The sequence below is a fragment of the Pholis gunnellus genome, assembly GCF_910591455.1.
Source record: "Pholis gunnellus genome assembly, chromosome: 14".
Taxonomy (NCBI): domain Eukaryota; kingdom Metazoa; phylum Chordata; class Actinopteri; order Perciformes; family Pholidae; genus Pholis; species Pholis gunnellus.
In genome coordinates this window covers 17,723,256-17,730,845 of record NC_136541.1, presented here as the reverse complement: position 1 = coordinate 17,730,845, position 7,590 = coordinate 17,723,256, and positions in this window count along the sequence as shown.

The following is a 7,590-nucleotide window of genomic DNA, read 5'->3' as shown; positions in this document are numbered from 1 at the left end:
AGCTCAGTACTTCAAATGAGCAACAGCAATTAAATATTCTTTCTTCACATCACAAATTCCAAACAGCAGCCAAAACAGTCCCAAACACGAGTCGATCCCCGGAGCTACTGCAGCACATTTTTGTCGGTATAGCTGATAACATTAATGGCCAGTTATCGAGCAGTGAATGGTGGCGGGCTGCAGCTCACTTCAGTGACATCAGAGCCGTCTCTTAAAATGATGGACGGAGGCCTTTGTTCTCACTCCCCACCACGGTGCAACGCTGCAGCTGCCCCTCCCCGGTGCAAAGTTGAAACTGGCAAGAATGGGGATGTTAAAACAGCTAAAACATGATGTTTTGCAGCAAAGAGTCAGAGGTCAACGGATAAAGGAGCGAAAGTCTTCCTCAGGTAGATCATACTGTGTGTGTGTGGGTGAGAGAGTATAAGAGGCTTTAAACACTCGAGAAACACATGTTGCTGTCTCACTGCACTGCTAGTTTCATAAACCTGTTTACTCCCCTTGGATTATCTTACAGTACGTTGACTTGCACGGGTCTACATCCTGTAAAGTTTGGGGCCCACTTTGGCCTCAATTTCCTCTCAGATCATTCTTACAAGAATCAGATAATTGAAGCCACAAGACAGGTCATTTAGCAATGTGGCTCTGAACCGTGTGCGTCACGCAGCGTTAATCAGTGCTATACAGCATAGCACTTGGCTTAATTCATGAGAGAAGAAGGAGAGAACATGACCTAGAACTTCAGTAACAAAATCAAACTTTATCTCTACTTTGGACCGATTGTTTTTCTTTTACTTTGAAATCTTTCTATCCTTTGTGTCTGCTCTCTCACTGTCATTATCTGTCTCGCTGTGCCCGTCATTCTAGATCTGATTCTAGACATATGGTGTTAGGCTTATTGTGTTCTGCACTACGTAATTAGTACTCTCCCATTATGTATCAAATCGCAAACAACCTTTGCTTTTATTTTACTCTTATTTATTAATGCTATTTGCTTTGGATTCTTGTGACCCCTGCTGTCCGTGGAGGGAGGATCTCTTTTTCCTTTTGTCTTGTTTTTTTAGGTGTAAATGGGCTGGCTCAGGAACAGCTGCCGATGGAGGCCAATTCAGTACACATGTGACATTGTTCAGTATTAAATAAAGAAAAACTACTTTCAGAAATATTGTCCTGAAATTGGTGCTGTTGACCTATTTGGATATACACGAGAATCTAAGCTTTCTTTATCTGAAACATAGTAGCGCAAACAAACAGTTAATGTAAGGTCATACCTGGTCAGATACTTCTGTCCCGATCACAGTAATCACAACTGATCTAATCAAAGAAACCATTTGATTAGAATCTCTGGAGGTTTTAAGTTTCTTTTCAGAGGCGCTTTTATCGAGTTTGTGTGTGTGTGTGTGTTTGTGGGTGTGTGTGAAACTAATTCAGCATTAGAACTCTGGGATCTTCAGTGCCGGCCTTCACAAACAAAGTTTACTGTTTCGTGCAGTTGAAAACATACCTGACACGTGTCCCAAACCGTCACAGTAAACTTAATCTGACGCGCTTAGCTCGCTCCAAAGCTGCTAAGAAGTATTTGCCAACCCTCCCTGACTCACATGATGGACATGTTGGCTCACCGCGTTGTTGCCATGAAGCCTCAGTGAATAGTTCTTATACGCACCACTGAAAGAAAAAAATCAAGGAAAAAGGCTTCCGCTACACTTAACGGTGAAATAAGCTCTAAAAATGGATGACATTTTACTTGAAAGAGACTTCTTTCATGCTTGTGATTCTGGTTGGAGCTGGTTGATGGGGTCCAGGTTTCAGGCAAAACTTCCGACCGAGCAGCCTGTCACTACAAATCTGCTGTTCCTGTTCTCCCTGCATCTCTCCGTCTCTTCCCATCTGTCATTCTCTCTCTGCATTATTATCTGTCCTACTCTCGCAGAGTTACACACACACACACACACAGTAGCACATTTCCTTGACACAATCTCAAAGAGAATTAAGGAGTTGGTAAAAGTGTGTTGCCTTCTTTCCCCACTTTTCTGTAGGGGAAGGTGAATGATGACTTCGGCAATTATAATCTGCAGAGAGGGTTTTCATGCACTTCTTGGCCCCCCCAATCCAGCATTAAGCTCAATCGTCTCCCCCTCCCCAACAGGCAGCAGAGTAATAACGTGACACGATTATTTAAAGTCAACAGACTGCATCACTTCAGGAGAGAAACACTGATGTTTTAGTTTTTTTTTTTTAAAAAGAAAATCAAACACGGACACAGAGCATGAGACAGGCAAACGTCAAACAGAGACGACTTTCCCCTCTTGACATTAATAATCACTGTGGATATAATTGTGCTCAGCCGCTGAAGACAACAGAAAATATTGGCAGTGCTGTCACAGGCCGTGAGGTCTATCGTCGTGGTAAGATGAAAACTGTGCTCGCTTTTGATCTCCGTTATAATTCACTCTCGCCTGTCTGTTCCTCCCCTCCTCCTTCATGCCTGGCCCTGTCTCAATATGTTTGATGAGTTTGATAACACGCCAAGGTGATAACACGACATATCAAGTGCTTTTGATATTTCATGTGACATGTATACCTTATAGGGAACTGTGACCGAAAAATGACACAAAGAAACTTCAGGAGCTGTTGGAAGTCTTTTGCTTTTCCTAATAACAAGGGAATGCTTTTCCAATGTGGTTTCCAACAACCCCAAACATGTGTGTGTGTGTGTGGTATTTTCTGGTCACAGAGAGGATCTCTTATACTATTTAAAAAAAATCTTGAAATAAATAAAAATGCAAAGGCACATTCCTACTATTTTTGCTATTATTTTTTTTCAGATGGTAAGGTAAGACGATTGACTGAGGTAAATTAGATTGGATTGTAGTAGATTCATGTAGTTTTATAAAAAAGCATATTTTACAAAAACTACAAAGGTCCATAAAAAACATAATGTAATCACCAGCATGACAGTATAAGCTAAGCATAAACCATTGTTACATTATATGCAGCGACCATTTAATTTGCACGGTCCTCGTGTAATAAGTTGCTGCAAAGAAATCCCCCAAAACCCAAAAGAAAAACACAGTGATTGTTGTTGCACTGCAAGCTGACAGTGCTTGTTACAATGTCGCCATCTAGTGGGGCAATTTGGTAGCAAACTATTTCATACCACGTTTGTACGTAACGACGTAATGCGTGCACTTCCCAAAGCCGATCTCCGGTCCAGATGGCTGCAATGTTGGCAAACAGCCATCTTCATGGCTAAAATGATAATGTCCATGAGCAAGATATTAACGGACCACGGTGAGTGTTCGACACTCAACCAAACCATACATCTATACAGTTCACTACGTCAACGTTAGACAGTGATGTCATAGGGCGCATGTTAACGGAAACAGTGCTGCGTTTTAGTACCTCACTAAAAGTTGTGTGTAACGTGTGCGGTTTATTTTCTCCGCCTCTTCACTGTTCCCTCACGGTTTTAACATTTGTTCCCGCAGGCATCCTCCCCCTTTCCTCCCTCCGTCTTCTCGTCCCCCCCTCTGCAGCCCTGCGGGAGCTCGTGCAGCAGGGAGCTGTGATGTACTACGGTCTGCTGGAGGAGTTCGTTACCACGGTGTCGGAAACGGTCCCTGAACTGCTCACGGACACAGAGAGGGTCCAACTAGCTATGGGCCTGCGTGCAAAGGTGAGAATAAACAGTGTGTGAAAGTAGCAAGATACATTTACTCAAGGGCTGTACTTAAGTTACATTTAGTATTTAGTATTTCCATTTTATGCTACTTTATACTTCACTACATTTCAGAGGGAAATATTGTACTTTTTAGATCTCATCCACGGTTAATTTGCATATGATTATCAATAAATAATATAAATCCACTAATAAATGATGATATATTGTTATACTACCCAGCAGTATATACAGTAATCCAAATCAGCTCTACATATACCAGCTGCAACATTAATGCATCAACAATTACAATACAGCAATAGAATAAAGATTATTGTGAAATGGGACATTTTGCATAATTATAACGCTGAATGGTCAAACTTGAATATGATTTGGACACTGTGGTGTTGCTGTTTTAATTTAAATTAAAACATCGGATTACTTCCTCCACCGCTGAGAATAACATCCTAGTTGTCTTGTTAATTGTGCGATTTTGCTCTTAACTTGTCATCTACTGTCAAATATGCTTCAGAGATTAGGTTCTTGTCGGCCGTGGAGTCTTTGTTTGTTCTGCAACTCTACACTTCTGCACCACTACATTGTACTTTTATACTTCACTGATGTATCTACACCTACAGTTTCTAGTTACTCTTCAGAAAAAGTACTAATAAACCTAAAGATGAAACCTATCATGATTTTAGAAAATATGGTGAATTGTTCTTGATTCAACTGCCCTCCACCTCCACCAGTTATAATGAATGAAGTCCTATGTTTAATACTATAACACACTGTATGGTACTATTGGGGTCTTGCCGCTCAGGGCCACACCTCCACATGTGAAGGAATTGTTTTTGTCTCTTGATGTGCGAACAGGTGGTGCTGGAGTTGTGCCGCAACGATGATTTTGCCAGCCCGCAGGCCATCCAGCCTGATCTGAGCAGAATAAACCCACATTACGAACCGGGATGAAGAGGTGGGGGCTCTTGTTAAACCTCCATCACTCATTGGCTGCGTTCCAAATCGTATTACATTCTCTTTTTACTTTTAGTACATACAGCTGCCCTTAAGAAGTACATGCTGTTGCATGCAGTATGCATACAATTGGGACATACTACTTTGCACCTTGAACTTTGACCCTCTTGCTCATATATCCGCTGCAGAGAAAATTGTGGGTAAAATGCAACCGGATGCATTAAAGGACATCCTGGTATTTTGGCATTATGAATTTGACATAGTAGTTATTGGGACACACTAGATCTTTTTCGAGCATACTAAATTGTATGGTGTTGTGTGTATTGGAACACACCCTATCTGTTATTTGCATTTACTTATGTGTGTGTGTGTGTGTGTGTTTTTAGACCACCAGCTCTGAGGTAAAAGCTTCAGTTACAAACTTCCTGAACCTTGTTCACACTCTAGCGGAAGATCAATGCCAGAGGGATACCTTTTATCAGGTGGGTTGGTTTGTACTATATCTTTTAATTATCAAGATTATGTCTCATGAGAAAAATGCTCAAAAAGTCATTAAAAACGTGGGTTTCTCAGTTCCTATCATTATGTGCTATTTGATTTTATTCAGGTTGGTTAACTGTCTTGAGGATCTTGATCTCCCGTGGTATCAAAGTGGCCTTCCAGTATTTTGTGAAAGGCAACAAACACTTTTCTCTTCATTCTTTAGAAAGTCTTTCAGTGTTCGGCCCTCAATATGACTCAGCCCTACAGGCTCTGATGAGAAAGTTCCTCTTCAATCTGCAGAAGCTGTTCCAGACCTTGAACAAGTAGGTACCTGACAAACCGCAACCCTGGGACGAGTAAAGCAAAAACTACTAACATTTATAACAGTTTCGGGTATGCAAATAGATATTGCTTTAATATTTGTTAGAACCAATTAAATGGTAATACTGTTGTTGCGTCCCACTCGTTCTCTGCAGAGCATTAGAGGCAATTTGAGGGACGTTGTTACAATAACAAGGAAATTAACAAAATATATGAACTAAAATGCAAGGATGGAGAATAAGAATAAAATGAAATTGATTTGAGCTTTTCTGCTCCATGTCAAGACTTCCCTTCGGCTCAGTCTCTCCCCTTCCATCTTGAAAGAGTGCGCAGACTTCATGACTCAACCTGAGCCCCTGAATACACTGATTCAGCATCACAAACATCATGGCCACCAACTCCCACGAGGTAATATTATCGCACAATTCCTAAGTGTCTTCCGTGTTGTTAATGTTTCTTCTTTTAGTTCCTGAAAATAATTTGTGCTGAATGCATCCCCTCCAGCCTGTCCTATCACCTACCAAACAGGGACGAGGGGGGACGCACCCGGCAGTGAGTCAAACAAGGAGGATGAGGATTGTGGAACGATCTGACTGAAGGCCGAGGAGCCTCTGTTGAAGTAATACTCCCACCTTTTAGATGACATGGAGTCTGGCGATGAAGACGACAAAAAGAAGTCCCGACGTTTGAAAACTGGCGGTAGGACGTCCTCGAAAGCCTCCCAAGCGTCTCGTGTGTGACCGGGGTTTTGGTTCCCCTAGCAGACTAAAGAAGCACAAGATTACCCGGAGCGAGCCAAAGTAGCTTTTTTGAGAAGATCAATTTGCAGGCTTGCGTCGAGAATAACGCTTCTAGAAGTGAGAATGAGCTTTCATCGCGGCCGAGCGCCACAACACAAGAGAATAGTCCCCCAAACTACGAGCAGCCTCTCGAGGACTCGAGTCTCGTTTGTCATGTTTGCGGCAAGGTCTTCACTTACCCAAAGAATTCTGACAAACACCAGAGGACCTGTGTGGTCAGTAGTAGAAGACGAGCAGCTAAGACCAAAGACTCTTTCTTTATTGTATCTCTATATCTATATCTCTATATCTATTAGTTGTTTTTTATATCCTATATTCTCCTGTAGTGTCTCCCCTTAAACGGTTCTACATTAACTGCTCTTCTCTTCCATTGAAATTTCAGGCTGCACAGGAACTTTGCGGATGCCTGAAGCAATTATAAGATAAATCGAACCAACAGATCCTTTTACTTAAGTAAACCACAATGTAAAAATGTCCCATTACAAGTAAAATATATACTTGTGCAGAAGTATTGTCGTCAAACTGCACTTAGCTAAAACAAATGGGCCCCATTAAGAGTTTTATTATCTTTTTATTTTCGTTTCATTTTATTGCATAGTAGTACCGGTGCATTCACATGTAATCAGTTGTAATCTACCGGTAGATCTATTGCCGGTAGATTACAGATACAGTTATGAGCAAAAGAGTTATTCTTTTCCTCATGAAGGTCATAGAGATCTTTCTGAGAGAAGGTTTTTGGTCTTTGGTCTGGATTCTTTGGTCGGTTGGGGTCGAGAAGTGAATGGGGCCACATCAGGAGCCACTGCTGCATCCGTACCAGAAGATTTCAAATGACTCCTACAGTGTGTGGATTGCTGTTGGATAATATCATCAAACCATGGACGACTAATGGATTACCCGATGAATCGTTTCAGCACTAACGTATGCACACGGATCACCCTGTGCAGTACCCTGCTGTTGCTCCACCAGAGAGCAGTGGTGCTCCAGGAACAGGCCTGTAGTTTATGTGCAGTATCTGTAAGTTGATCCGTTCTTAACATGCTCTTTTCACAGGGCCACACGACCGTACAACACATTTCCTATGAGAGCGTGTCCAGCTGACAAAATGACTTTTTGGACTACGGAACATTTTGGGGTTTTTGGAAGTTGTTGCGTATGACAGATGCAACTAATGCTCAGTCTTTCCTTAGGTCTGTTGTCTCAAACGTCAGACCTTTCGTTTTGTCTCTGGAGAGAGCACAGAGGAGCCCTCCGTTTGGGATTTTCCCCTCTGCCTGCTAATTAAGAAACAGTGTCGCAGGCGAGGTGGCAGAGGGTGACAGACAGCAGCTTTATTTGGAGGGCGGGGCGGGG